Source organism: Sminthopsis crassicaudata, chromosome 5 (assembly GCF_048593235.1).
Source record: "Sminthopsis crassicaudata isolate SCR6 chromosome 5, ASM4859323v1, whole genome shotgun sequence".
NCBI classification, from domain to species: domain Eukaryota; kingdom Metazoa; phylum Chordata; class Mammalia; order Dasyuromorphia; family Dasyuridae; genus Sminthopsis; species Sminthopsis crassicaudata.
The window spans coordinates 285558364-285574656 of record NC_133621.1 but is presented as its reverse complement, the minus strand read 5'-3'; positions in this window follow the sequence as shown (position 1 = coordinate 285574656).

The following is a 16293-nucleotide window of genomic DNA, read 5'->3' as shown; positions in this document are numbered from 1 at the left end:
ATGAAAAATGTGATCCACCTTCAAAGAAAGAACTGATGAAGTCTGAATGCAGATTGAAGTATACTATTTTATATTTTCTTTACTTTTTTCATTTTTGTAGGTTTTTTTTTTATCTACAAGACTGATATGGAAATGTTTTACACTACTGCACATGTACAATCTATATCAAATTGCTTGCTCAAGAAAAGGAGAGGAGTGGGAGAGAATTTGGAACTCAGAATATTAAAAAAAAGTTAAATTTTATTTACATGTAATTGTAAAATTATAACATTTTATTGTAAATTTGTAAATTTACATTATAATTTAAATTGTAAAATTATAAAACAGTATACAGAATTTTAAAAAAGGAACTAAAAGCAAGCATGAATTTTTGTTTTCCTTCTCAAGTTTTTACCTTCTTTCTAGATCCGATCTTTCTTGAGCAGCAAAATAACTGTATAAATATATATACATATATTGGATTTAACATATACTTTAACATATTTAACATGTATTGGGCTACCTGCCATCTAGGGAAGGGGGTGAAGGAAAGGAGGGGAAAAGCTGGAACAGAAGGTTTTGCAAGGGTCAGTGTTGAAAAACTACCCATGCATACGTTTTATATATAAAAAGCTATAATTAAAAATTTTGAAGAAAATAAAAAAGCAAACATTTACTGGGGTAGTAAATGGCATAGTGGATAGAGTACCAATTCTGCAGTCCATAAGTTCAAATTTGATCTCAGACACTTAATACTTACTACTTGTGTGGCCCTGGGCAAGTCACTTAATTCCAATTGCCTCCTCCTCCCAAAAAAGCACTCACATATAGAAGATTAAGTTATATGTTTGTAAACACAATCCTGACTCCTATTCTTTTTAAAGTGATTTTTTATTTTCAAAACATATGCAAAGATAGTTTTCAACATTCACCCTTCCAAAACCTTGTGATCCAAAATTTTTCCCTTCTTTCCCCCCACCCTAGACAGCAAGTAATCCAATATATGTTAAACATGTGCAATTCTTCTATGCGTATTCCCATATTTATCATGTTGCACAAGAAAAATCCGATCAAAAAGGAAAAAAAAAAATAAGAAAAAAAAAAAAAAAGCAAGCAAACAACAACAACAAAAAAAAAAGATGAGATGAAAATGCTATGTTATGATCTACACTCAGTCCCCATAGTTCTCGCTCTGGGTACAGATGCTCTCTTCATCACAAGACCACTGGAACTGGCCTTGATCATCTCATTGTTGTAAAGAGTCACGTTCATCAGAATTGATCATTGTATAATATTGATGTTATCATGTACAATGACCCCCTGGTCCTGCTCATTTTACTTAGCATCAGTTCATGTCAGTCTCTCCAGGCTTTTCTGAAATCATCCTGCTGATCGTTTCTTACAGAACAATAATATTCCATAACACTCATATACCATAACTTATTCAGCCATTCCCCAACTGATGGTGTTGTGGCACAGTTCTCTTTTAAAGTCCTGACCCAGTTTCCCTAATTGTCCTATTCAGTTACTCTGCCTCAGGTTATAACCATTCCCTTTTTTTTTTTTTAATTCATTTTTCCAAATTATCCCCTCCCTCCCTCCACTCCCTCCCCCCCCCCCCATGGCAGGTAATCCCATACATTTTACATGTGTTACAATATAACCTAGATACAATATATGTGTGTAAATACCTTTTTCTTGTTGCACATTAATTATTAGCTTCCGAAGGTATAAGTAACCTGGGTAGTGCTAACAATTTACATTCACTTCCCAGTGTTCCTTCTCTGGGTGTAGTTGTTTCTGTCCATCATTGATCAACTGGAAGTGAGTTGGATCTTCTTTATGTTGAAGATTTCCACTTCCATCAGAATACATCCTCATACAGTATCATTGTTGAAGTGTATAGTGATCTTCTGGTTCTGCTCATTTCACTCAGCAACAGTTGATGTAAGTCTCTCCAAGCCTCTCTGTATTCCTCCTGCTGGTCATTTCTTACAGAGCAATAATATTCCATAACATTCATATACCATAATTTACCCGACCATTCTCCAATTGATGGGCATCCATTCATCTTCCAGTTTCTAGCTATAACCATTCCCTTTTTTACATTATGATAAATGTTTTATATCTTAGACTTTAGACTATACTTATTCCCTCTTAATGTTTGATGGGATAAAGGTCTTTATCCATTTTAGACATCATTAGAATATCAGGAGCCTCTCCAATACCTCCCATTATGTCATCCTAGGCACCTCCCCCCATTAGGTCAGCCCCATCCAGGTACCTCTTCCATTATGTTATTGTTCTTGTTACCCTATAAAAGAATCTGGTGTGTCTGACATTGGGGGCTGGATTCTTTGCAATGATAGTCTCTTTCAGCCCTGGGACTAACTATGGACCCATTTGGTCCCAGGAAATCTCTCCATTTAATAAATTCTGTATTGAATACTCTCTAATCTCTATCTTGCTCAGTTTCTCAGGCATTACAATGGGGATCCACTCAGTTTCCAGTTTCTAGCCACTACAAAGAGGGCTGCCACAAACATTTTTTGCACATGTAGGTCCCTTTCCCTCCTTTAAGATCACTTTGGGATATAAGTCCAGTAGTAACACTGGGTCAAAGGGTATACAGTTTGATAACTTTTTGAACATAGTTCCAAATCACTCTCCGGAACGTTCACAACTCCAACAATGTATTAGTGTCCCAATTTTCCTACATACACTCCATCATTTATCATTATCTTTTACTATCACTTTGTGTATAATGATACCTCAGAATTGTCTTAATTTGCATTTTTCTAATCAAGTGATTTAAACTTTTTTTCATGTGACTAGAAATGGTTTTAATTTCATCTGAAAATTGTTCATATCCTTATCAATTTGAAGAATGGCTTGTATTCTTATAAATCTGAATTAATTCTCTATATGTTTTAGAAATGAAGGCTTTATTCTGATTCCTATTCTGGTCAACCTTTTGATTCAGACCTAAGTGCTTAAAACATTTAGCTACTTGGAAAAATATAATTTCCTCCCTCTTAACTACCTTATAATTTTTATATGCTTTATAATTGTCATGAGATATTTGTAAAATGCTTAGTATGGTGTCTAGCATATAGTGAGCATTTAATAAATGCTTATTCCTTTCTCTTTCCTTATACTCTTTATTTTATTCCTGCCTCCTGCAATAGAATATAAATTTCTTGGGAGTAAGCATGGTTTTATTCTTTGTACTTGTGTGCCTAGTACCTAACACAATGTCTGACACTTAATAGGGCCTTTATAAGCACTTGTCGATTTATTATTATTATTTTACATACAACATTTAGAAAATGTTTGGCTCCTAGGACACATTCTTAAATCATCATAAGTAATAAAACTGCTATTGAGAAACTGAATAGCAAGATGCATAGGATATTGGACCTGAATTTAAGTTCTGTTTCTGATACTGATCTTGAATAAATCTTTTAACTTTTCTGAATCTATTTCCTCCAAAGACCCTTCAGGCTCTAAATGTATAATCTCATGGGCCATCTTTATTTTGTAGCAATAAATTAATCAATCCACAAGCACCTACCATGTGCCATACACTGCTGGATCTAGGGGACACAGACAAAAAACGAATCCTTGTCCCCAAGCTCAATTTTCATCAGAAGGACATGTACACCTGGACGTTTATAGGAAATATATATACTGGAAATACAAAATAATCCAGGAGGAAAATATTTGCAGCTTGAGGGGATTAGGAATGTCCTCATGGAGGAGTATCAGTGTAATATTTGGTTTGTGACTCTGACCAGCCAACGTCCCTTTTGGAGTATATATTTCCTGGATAATAGTAACCTTTACTCCACTTCTGGCAATTATAGGCAGTGAGCCATAGGAATCTGGTTAATTTAGCAAGGTGAAAAGCCTTTGTTGATCTTTGAAGCTAACTCTAAACAAGATTTTAGGAGAATAACTCCCAGCCTAAGGATTCTTTATCAATCAACAAACATTAATCAAGAACTCACTATACTTCAGGAATTCTCCTTAGTCCTGGGAGTACAAAGGCAAAGAATGAAACTGACCTAGTTCTCAAAGGGGAAGTTCTCTAATGGGGAAGATGGCATAGCACACACATTAGTATAAGGTTCTACTCCTCTTGTATATGAACAGTTTGCTGAAAGGAACATATTGGTAACTTTTGAGTGAAGAAAAAAGTTGAAATCAGTTTATGGTAAGTGCAAGGTATTGCCTCTTCTGTGTGTGAACAGTTTGGTTTCTGTTAAGAAGCAGAAAAAAAAAAACAACACACACACACAAAAAAAACCCTCTTGGTACTTCCCCCCCCAAAAAAAAATCCAGATGTGAAAAAAGTTTTTCTAATAAAATACAGAGGAAAGGAAGACTTGTCAGAAGGATGTGGAGAACTGTACCTTAAATCAGGGCTGTTTAAACATTTTTCACTCATTTTCAACTATTTTTAAATGACCCTGGGTATATAAGCATATAAAATAGATATATAAATCACACATTTACTGACAATAAATCATCATTTTACAACCTTCACATTCAGGAACAAAATCCCATATGGGGTGGTGAACCAGTTTAAGAAACTGTTGCTTAATGAATATATTGAAAGAACCTGTTAGAGGGCAGAAAAATGATTTCAGACACTGTGGTCCCTCAGCTCATTTGTATACCTTTTTTTTTTTTTTTTTTTAAAGAGTTTATAGGCGTCTTTAGTGGATGACAGAGTACATTCAAGCAGGAGAAACTTCCAATGCAAAGTACTGTCACAGGAGCTGGAAGCTAGATCTTAAGAACAGAAGAGGCCAGTTTGATGGGATTGTAGAATAATATGAAAAGCTTCTCTGAATTACCTTTTTAAATAACTAAAGGAAATGCTAGATTTCAGTTAGAGATTAATGAAAATAAAGGTATAATTTTTTTCCCCTCATCCTGATGAGGTCTAACCAAATGATGAGGTCTAGATAAGGGATACCTAAATAAAATTAGGATTAATTGAAGTCTAGTGGCAGGTTTGGGGTACAGGGAGTTAAATGGAGCTCCCCTGCAACCCATTTGGATTCGGCACAAGGATAGAGAATTAAATGAGCTCTAATGGCGATGCCAGAGTCCCCAGTAAAAGGAATTTACAGGCCCGAAAACCTAGATTGATTAAAAAAAAAAAAGGTTTATTGTAGGGTTTGGAAGTAAGGTTAAAGTCTGGTTAGTAAAAAAAAAAAAAAAAATCACAGAGGAAGAAATACACCAAAAGTGGCGGACAGATAGTCTGTGATGCAAAGCATGATGCTTGCATGTTTTGACCCTTTGCAAAGAGACAATTCCAGCTTGGCTCTTTTAGTTGCTTGAAGGGGCCTATGGGTGGAGTCCCAGGTTGATTCCTCGAGGGCCAGAACTCACCAGGTGGGGGTTGGGAAACCTGAGCAGATCATTAGAATGGGGGCTGGGTACAGCCTAAGTTAGCTCAGATATGGATCTCTCCCCTTGGAATGCAAAAGGGTGGTTTTGACCAGATCCTGTAAATCAAAGGTCAGTCCCAATGGGGGTTGGAGATCAGAAAAGGAATCTTAAAGGGGCTACCGCCCGCATCAATCCAAGTTCAGTGTTTTGTCTAGAAAGCTACTCCTCTGGCTTACAGGAACTACCTATTAGGATTCTTACAAGGTGCTAAGTCACTAAAATTGAAAGAGACAATAATTATCTAATTTAGCATGGTTCAGTATGATTGACCTGATCCTACAAGATGTTATGGGCCAGAACTTGAAACAAGGTACAAGAATTGATGAGATAATGATTCTTTAATTTACATGTACTTAGTACTTACTATAATTCCACAAAATTCACATCTTTAAGAAGGCAGATATGAGGAGGAGCTGACAAGCTCACTAAAGGAAAAGCCTGTTCTTGGACTTCCAGGAGATTCACAAGTCAGAAGTCCACAAGCCCACTCTCTTGGAGGAGGAGTCAAGATTCATTCCAACTTCCACCTTTGTGCTGGATGGAGACACTGGGAGGACAAGAGGCTGAAGCTGGCAGAGCTCTTGGAACCAAGGAGAGAGAGAGGTCTCTAAGAAAGCTAACCCGGCTATTTTGAAGGAGACAATAAAGGATCTGGACTTTAACTCCTGGCTGCATTTGAGGTGATTATTGAATTGAACTGAAACTAAGACTGCCTCCAGAAGCTCCAGGAACCTGCTCACAGAGAACAATTATAATTTAGAGAACACCACAACTACCTGTCCTTTTATTTTCTTGGAAGACTTGTAAGAATAATAATGAATTAAAAGAACTTGTCACTGACTTCATCAACAATAAGAAAATTATCCTATAGTATGGTTTGAAGTTCAGGTAGCTAGTGGTATGAATATACTGGGATGAAATACTGGGCCTGAAGTCAGGAAAATGAATTTTCATAAGTTCAAATCTGGCCTCAGGAACTTATTAGCTGTGTGACAAGTCACTTATTCATTTTCTCATTTGTAAAAATGAGTTGGGAGAAGGAAATGGCCAAAAACAATAAAAAAACAAAACAAAAAAAAAAAAAAAAAAAAAAAACCCAAATGAGGCCATGAAGAGTCAGACAGGACTGAAATTATGGAACAATTACAAAAACAAAGATTCAGCAGTGTTACTTTTATGTGGATTCCCTAAAGCCATGTGGGGATCGTGAAATTCATTTTATCATCAGTAAATGTTTGATTTTGTATATCTATTTTATATACCTCTATACTCAGAGTCATGTAAAAATTTCTTGACCAAAAAAGGGTCATGAGTGGAAAAAGTTTAAAGTACCCCGGCCTAAAAGAACCAAGGTTATAAAGTCCTAAAGCCCAGAGAGTAAGAGTGGATGGTCACATCCCCATGTAGGTTTATATATAAATACATGCAGAATATAAAGGGGATAGTTCAGTACCAGCTGATTAGAACAGAAATAGCGTGGGAAGAATTAGGGAGATCAAGAAAGGCTTCGTGTAGAAGGTAGGGCTTGAACTAGTTATTGAGGGATGTTATGGATTTCATGCATGGGAGACACTGAATGCCAACGTAGTCCTTGATACAGAAGCTGAGACCCATATGTGAGGAACAGAGAGAACACCAGTTTGATTGGACTCTAGAACGTGAAGAACCATGTCTAATGGGGATACAAAGATGGTGCCAGGTGGTGAAGGGCTTTAAAAGTCAAACACAGGAACTTTGTAGAGTCAATAGGAGGCACTAGAGTGGATTTGGATTGGGAACTAAGGAGAATCACTTTGGAAGCTGGGCAAAGGAGAGAGAGGGAGGGAGAACAGTTAGGAAGCCAGAGGTATTATGGCTTTACTGGTGTTACTAGTATTCTCTTTTGAAGAGAGAAAAGAAATGGCACTAATGGAAATGTAGGCTATCTTATTTCCTTGCTATCTGGGCTTGCTTGAAAGTATTAGGACAGCCCTAATTGAGTAGATTGAGTATCAGTCCTGAAGTCTGAAGGACCTGAGTTCAAATACAGCCTTGGACATTCACTAGCTCTAAATACAAACCCAGGGCAAGTCACTTAATCATGGTTGCCTCCGTTTCTTCATCTGTAAAATGAGCTGGAGAAGGAAATAACTCACTCCAGTATCTTTGTCAAAAAACAAAAAACAAAACCCACAAAGCCAGACAGGACTAAATAACAATATGATTTAATGGATGAATTTTGTTTTTACATTGCCTTCAGTCCCAAATATATCCCTCCCTTTTTCCTATCCAAGAAACCATCTCTTATAACAAAAATTTATTAAAAAGAGAAAAAAAGTTCAGCATAATTTAAAGGTGTGCTGGTCAATGTTGAACAATTAGCTCTCTTGGGGTGGGTTTAGAAAGTAGATCATAATAAAGCTTTAAATTTAATCTGTATTATTAACACTTTCTCCATCCTGCTAAAGACAATAACCAAAACAATAAATCAAAAATCTGTTTTGTTGTGTGCCCTGATTTTTGAGGCATAAAATGCTCAAGTTGAAAATTTAACAATAAGTTCTCAGGCTACCCTTGTTGCTGGGGTGCTGGCTCCAGCATAACCCTGAGCATAATAAATCAGTTCACTCCAATTCCCCCTTTGTATGGCTTTAAGTAGACCTGTGCTATGGTTAAAACTGTTTTAAATTTTTTTAATTTTTTAAAAAAGAGCATTTCCACATACAAAGTAGAACAGAGGGGCTGCATAGGAAAATCAATCTCTATTATATACAACAATATGTGTATGTTATATACAAAAGCAACTTGCTTTTTACAAAGTATCTCAAATTCTAACTTGCTTTCAAAGCTAGCCTGCTTGCCTGTTTCCTGTATTCTGAACTTCCATCTGTTCTCTTCTGTGCTTTTTTGCTTTAAATACCTCAATGATGCTTTTCTGGCTTTTTTTTCCTCCTTTTCAGTCAACTCTATCACTAATCTTCCCCCCAAGAGAAAAAACCTTTTTTCCCGCCCCTTGTAAAAATAAAGAAGCTATTCTCTACTTTTAAGAAAACTCTGGTCCATGTAAGCCAACAGGTATAATCATTCAGGTACTGTGCTAAGTAAAGCACTGGGCTAACAGTTCTAAGATACTTAGTGATTATACATGCAATGTATTTAAGAATGTCTTGCACCTGTCAAGTTTTTTTAATGGGGAGACTTAAAGAGTCAAGACAGCTAGCTATCTGGAAAAATTTGGCTATTCAGAATGCTTTAACTAATTGGTTTCAAACAAGTTTACATCAAGTATATATACACACATGCTTATCTACAGCTCTACAACTATTTATCTACCTATCTGGAATTCCAGATGAAAAAACCTTTTCTTTTTTTCACTAATGCAGATTGACATCTGCTCCCTTGTTTTTTAGTCTTAAGGACCAGTTCTGGACAATGAAAGGCTGACTACTGCCTAGGGTCAGAGAGCCAGCAACCAAAAGGCAAAATTTGAACTTACCTTCTTAACTCCAAAGTCACCTTCTTATCCAATATGCTATATTGACTCCAATAGATACTGAGTCCTATATTATCTACAAAAAGAACAAGTGCTAGGAACTTTCTGCTCTCAAATAAAGACAATTTATTAATATTAAGGATAAAATATCCTTAATTCATCATATTAGTAAACTTTGTTATTTGAATATAACAATTGTAGCTTCAGGTGACACAGGAGATAGACTGTGGGTCTTGGAGACAGGAACTCATCTTCCTGAGTTCAAATCTGGACTTAAGACACTTATTAGCTTAGGCAATAATAAACACTAGCTGAATATGTCACTTAACCCTGTTTGCCTGATTTCTTGTCTGTAAAATGAGCTGGAGAAGGAAAGGGCAAACCACTCCACTATCTCTGCCAAGAAAAACCTAAATGGGGTCACCAAGAAAGAGTTGGACATGACTGAAAAACTGAACAGTAAATAATAGCTCACATTTATAGGTCACATTATGGCTGATGTGATTTATGGCTCAGACTCATGAAATCCCAAAAGTTCAATGATTGTCCCAATAGTACAGAGAAGTCATTCAAACCGGCTAGTGCCCGAGTGTTCTTAAATGCCCTGAAGTGAACATACTCCATATACATGGCAAAACAATGGATCAAGTCAGTGGCAGAGATACCCCACCCAGAACTTAGTCCCCAAAGACTAATTTGACTGATGTCTAGCTCTCCAGATGAAGGTCTTCAGTTCTCCCACAAGCACCAGCTGAACAGTATTTGACTCAAGTACACTAAAAAAGCCCAAAGACAAAATAGACACCCCTCCCCCACAAGTAAAAATGCCTAAACAAGCTCTTTTCCTTGCAGTCAACAATGAGAAACAAGGTACATACTCACTATTTCCTAGGGAAATATTTGAAGAAATTCTGAGTATAACAGGATATTGTTAGACCATAAGAAATGAAAAGAAGTTTCAGAGAAGCATGGGAAAACTTCATATAAACTGATCCAGTGAGGTGAGCAGAACCAGAATAATGTAATTCATTGTTACAACTTGGAAAAGCAAAACAATTTGAAAGATTGATCAAAGCAATGATTAACCAGAGCTCCACATCTCACAAAGCAAGGTGCCCAAGCTGCTGTCTCCTTACACAGAGGTTATTACCTCCAAGTGCAGAATCAGATAAACATTCTCAGACATGACCACCTGGATTTGTTTTACTTGGAGAGCAGAAATTAAGCTGGTCAGGTCATGAAAAACCACCTCTTTTACTTGTGTTTTAAAGAACCAGTTTTATATAAACATAAAAAAGGATTAAGATTTTAAAAAATACTTTGTTCCAATGTGATGTGCAATTACTCCAAATTTACAAATGAAGAAACTAAATTTCACAAGTGACACACAGATAGAAAGTGTCTAGCTCTGAGTCCAGACTCAGAGAACTTCACTACCTCACTGATAATCATCAGCTGGATTTTATTTTACATTCTTGCAAGAATGGGTGTCCAAGTAGACAACTTTTTGAAACCACAAAGGCAGTCTTCTATTTTCTATTCAAGTGCAAGTCCCTCTCCAGATTCCCCATTAATTGGGCGATACAGAAATTACCGACCATGAATCTTCACCACTCATTTCATCTCAAGTTATTTCCTATTTTAATTCTCCACCAGAAATTATATAAACCAGTTCCTACCTTTAAGGAGCTTTCATTCTAATGAGAGAAGAGAATACATGTAAGAACCAGAGGAAAAAGGGGACAAAGCCCTGAGGGTTTCAAATATAAAACCCTCATTCTAGATTATGTTCCTCAGTCCAGGTCTCAGCCTCCCACTTCTGTGCTTTCAATTTTCTAATTTGTTTCATTTCCCTGTTAATTCAGTTTTCATAAGCACCATCCAATTCTCACACCTTTACCCAACACCATCCTGCTTCTCTTAACATAGTGAATAAATTAGGGGTAATTTTGGACTGTTATTTCCTAGAGTCTTAATACTTGGGATGCACCATAGAGGCCATTGTACAATCTCTAAATAAATTATTTTTAATAAGCTTTCTGAATTTTTTTTTAAACAAGGCAACTGGGGTGAAGTGACTTGCCTAGGGTCACACAACTAGTGTCATGAACTCAGATCCTCAGGACTCCAGGGCTGGTGTTCTATCCACTGAGTCATCTAGCTGCCCCTGAATATTTGAATAAAACATGAATTTCGTCCTTAAAGCCATTAATAAATTATGCTTATTCTCACTCTCTCATCTAAACCTCATAGTAACTCTGAGGAAAGAACTAAAGGCATCATTGTTCCCATTCTCACCAAGTAATCCTTCAAGCCTTCATTGTGCTGAAGGAAATGAGTTTAGGTCCCTGAAGGCTATATAAACAAGCAAGAAACATGATGGGAAAACTGAAGGTGAGAAGTTTTAAGTGAATTGTCTGGTCCTAAAGGTGAGGTTTGAACATGTCCATAAACTAAAACATCAAGTAATTACAAAGTGACCATGGGATCACTTATCCTATGCTTGATTAACTAGCTGGGGACTGATATGCATTGCATTATTTAAAATAAGCCCATTTTTCTTGGATAAAAACTACCCATCACAAAAAAAAAAGTATTATTAATCTACATTTGTTCCCCAGTGACACCTAGTGGTTTGCCCTAAAGGTACCCAAAACTCAAGACATTGACATAATAAATCCCCAGTTACATGACCCACAGTTTTAAGAAACTTTGGTATAGGAATTCCCAGGCAATCAACAATTTAGTAACCACTTACTGTATGCCACTCATTCTTTTATGAGCTGGGAATACAGAAACCCCCAAAACCCCTACCCAACCCCTTCTCACTAGTTGGAATGATTTCATTTTGTTTTTGCATCTTCAGCATCTCCCACAGAACTTGATATACAAAAAGGTACTTAATAAATGCTCAATTGATCTTTTTACCAATGAAGATTCCGTGCCTCTCCCCCCATTCTGCAACTCAAGTCTCAGAGGGTTAGCTGGAAATTCTAAAGGGGTCAAATAACTTATTCAGAGTCATAGAAGAAAGATTTGAACCCATATTTTTCAGGATTCGGAGGACAGCTCGCTAACTATTGCACCAGGCTGGCTGCACAAAAAATAGCTCATACTACTATGTTTCTGGCAGTGTTCTAGATATTTTTAAATTTTATTTCCATCCTCCCAATAGCCCTATGCGGTATGTGGCTATTATCCCCATTTTGCAGGTGAGAAAAAAAGAAAACAAAAAAGGAGTTGTTTGCCCCGGAACACACAGATGGAAAGTTGTATGAGGCCATGCTTAAATTTAGGTTTTCCCAACTCCAGGCCCAGTGCTCTCCAGGGTATCCAACTTTTTGTGACCCCATTTGAGGTTTTCTTGGCGGAGATACCAGAGTGGTTGGCCATTTCCTTCTCTGGTTCACTTTGCAGATGAGGAAACCGAGGCAGACAAGGTCAAGTGACTTGCCCAGAGTCACAAAGTAGGAAGTATCTGAGGCTGCATTTGAACTCAGGAAAGTCCTCCTGACTCCAGATCAGCTTTTCAATGTTAAAGATAACAGATGACACATATATTGCCCGAAGATTTGCAAAGATCTGTTATGCAGTATCTCACAGAGCTCCCAAGAATCCATGAACTATTCATAACAGACATCCTTATGTCACAGACAAAAATGGGCGGCTCAGACCAGTTACATGACTTGCCATTAGTCACTCACTAGTCTAGTGTGGGCTCTGAACCCATTCCAAGTACAAGTCTAGTACCCTGCAGTGCATCACTGACCCTGCAGAGGCTAAGTTCTCCAGTGAAAGTTTCTGAATTGATATGGCTTCTCAGATCATATTAAAATGGGTGAACAAGTACGCAAAGTATGAGGTAGCTGATTCCATCTTACAGATGCATGAGAGCCTACTACAGCCTGGGGGCCATGTAACAGTCATGTGAAAGGGAAACCTTGGTATCATAAACACTATGCCAAACCCGTACCCTTTACCACTGAGTTAAAACATTTATCTTATGGCAAGGGTCTTCAATCTTTCCTGTCATGGAACCCTTTGACAGGTTGGTGAAGCCTATAGACCACTTTTCAAATTATAAATATAAAATAGAATTATAAAGGAAACCGTTCTACTGAAATCTAGGCATTCACATCTATATATGCATAGGTACAAAAACTTTTACAGACTTCAATGTCAGATCACCTGATCAGACACCAAAGATTGAGGAAAAAGTCCCCTAGATCCCAAAATGTGCACACATACACTCCCCCACCTCTCTGTGACTTTCTGGCATGGATATTCCCATCAATGACCCCTTGCTCAATATCTCTCAGACTTTGCCTGCAAAGTTCATAGAGGGTGGCCAATCTGGCAATCAATTCAACACTCAAGTTTCTACTCTCAGGACAGCAAGGGCAAGCTATGTTACTCTGGCCACCAGGAATCCAGGACCATCTCCACAACATGGAAGAGGGAGTAATATTAGAACAAAACAGTGTAACGAGTTATATTGCCTTGGACAACTTACCTTGTTAACTTATTGGTTCTCTATTTTGAACTAGACTGATGGATCAAAGAACTAGTTTTTTATTGCAGATGGTTGATTTATTTCACAGAAGATACAGAAAAAAAGAATAGGTGAGAGGAACTGCTCTCAGAAAAGCCAAGTTCAAGTCTTTTCTCTGAGACTATGTAATATTGGGCAAGTCAGTTTCTCTGGAACTTATTTTGTCATTTTGTGAAAATGAAAGGACTGAACTAGATAGACTCTCATCCCGTTACAGCTGTTAAGTCTAAGTCTATGAATATGCAATTCTTAATTCTCAAATTTCAAAAGACTTCATAGGTGAGATTCCAAAAGGGAAATAGGAATTAAGAGTATGAATAAGAGCCATATGAAGCTCAAGAATGAGATTCTTGACACATTCTCAATATATTCTGATAAGTAAAAAGGAAGGTGTTTAAAAAGACCAATGAATATTAAGTTGAAGTTTAAAAGATATATACAAAAGATAAAGATAGGTATTTGAAGAGTGGGGAGATACTGTAAGAAGAAAATCAGGAGGAAACCTTGTGTTAGTTTTCAGTACTAAAGGCAACAAATTGTTTAAAAATAAACAAGGCAAGAAAATCAAGAAAGGGAGACACACAGCAAGCATTAAATGGTTATGTAATAGAGATAAAAACTAAAAATGAAGAAATCATTGCTTTCAACTTCATACACTACCAAGAGGAAGGAGGGAGAGGGACGCACAACTCACATGTGTATATATGTATACATTAACATTTAATGGAAAACATGAAGTGTATTTAGAGTTTGGCAAGACAGTTAACAAGTTTCTCAAAATATTCTTGAGGTTAAAAAGCTGAGATACAGATTAGATAATGTAATTACATAGGTTTGCACCTGATTAACCAAATAAATTTAATTACAAGTTCAATTCAAAAAGAAGTCTCCAGTTTGTATAATTCTTTCCTTACAAACTTTGATATTCAATGATTTCTGTGGCTGATGTAAACAAAGGCATAGATGGAACTATGAGGTTGGTAGGTGACACAAAGCTAGGAGGGACAAAGAATGTGTTTAATGACCCAAAAAAAAAAAAAAAAAAAAAAAAAAAAAAAAGTACCAAAATAGACCTGAAATAGTGGAACCAAAATAAAATAAAAAAAATACTAAGTTATAATAAGGCAAGAAAAACTTCAGAATTTAAATAGCTTCCTAATGTGTAATCTTAAGAAGTATTAATTAAAAAAAAAAAAAAAAAAAAACCACCTATGGTATCCAAAGCAATGGAGATGATTGTCTTAAACAGAATGTACTGTACTCAGGTCAAACATCTGGGAGTAACCTGTGTTCAATTCTGGGGCTGTGATTCAGAAAGGACATTGTTCTAAGATATGGCCTATCTAAAGTAAATTCCAGAAAAGCTTATTATTTGAGATGTTTAACCTTGGGAAAAGATTTGATGGGGAAATGACAACTACCTCTAAGTATTTTAAGAAGAACTGACACATTGGAAACTAAGGGGAGACCCATTAATTGAGGAATTCCTGAACAAAGTATGTGGCCCCTGAAGGTGATGGAATATCACTGTGCAGTAAGAAACAATAAAGGGGATGGTTTTAGAGAAATTTGGGAAGGTTAAGGTTTATATGAATCGATGCAGAGTAAAGTGAACAGAATCAGAGAGCTATGTATGCAAATAGCTATACTGTAATAAAAAAGTAACTTTTTGGATCAATACAATCATCAACCATAGTTCCAGAACTGAGGATGAAGTCAGCTACTGAATTTTGAGCAGAATGGACAAGGCAATTTCTTTTACTTCACTTAAGCTTATTGTAAAGATTCCTTCTCATATGGGAGAGGTGGCAAACAAAAGGGGAAAAGGGAGATAAATCTTTATTAATTGAAAAACATTTTTTAAAAAGATTTATCACATGGAAGAGATACTTTTATCCAATTTGCATTCTTTCTGACTGCTGAAGAGACTGAAGGAACACAGTTCCAACAAATCAAGCTCCTTCTTGGGAAGTTAAAAAATACACCTTAGTAATTAAGTTATTTTAGGCCCCTTTCACTTTCTATACAAGGAATTGGGGCCAATGATAAGTTGATCAGTCATACAATTTGTTAGTGATAAATCGTGTTTCAGTCTAAATAGTCTAAATTCAGTCATCATATCCTCTTTGTTGGCACTTCAAACGCTGCTATAGGAGGATGTATCTTGATTTTATTATCAGTTCTAAGGAGAAGCCTGAGGACACCCTATAAAAATAATTTTTCTAAATAAACTGGTCACAAATAATGAATCCCAAAAGGCCTATGTTAGTTTCATATATATAAAACAAGGCTCATTAGAATGTACTGTTCCCACTACTTCTTTTATAATTCATTGCATTATAGCTGACAAAATTAATATGTAAACTTCAGTCATATTTTGGATGACAAAGCCAAATGAAAAAGTATATAATTGCATTTCAAGTTCATGAGCATCTCTGCAATTGCTGCTGGCTTACTATAGATCTCTTAAGGAAAGATCAAGTCTGAAACTCAGATTTATGTTACTTTTCCTGCAAATGCAGAGACTATGGCCAATTTTCCCCAGGGATAAAGAAAACTTACTACTATTTTTAATAGAACATTCTTATTGTCAAGGAGGTTAAATTAAACCGCAGTGTTGCTGCATCATATTATTCAAATACTTTGTCAATTCATTCCTGTGAGATTTTCCCAAACTCAAAGGCAAAATCAAATAAAGCACATGTTGAAGGCTACCAGTCCAATCTCCTGGTGGCAATTTGATTGGGAACTAAAAAATAACAAATAATAAAAACTAACCGCAGTATTACAGGTACATCAAAACATAAAACAAAACTCATGAACC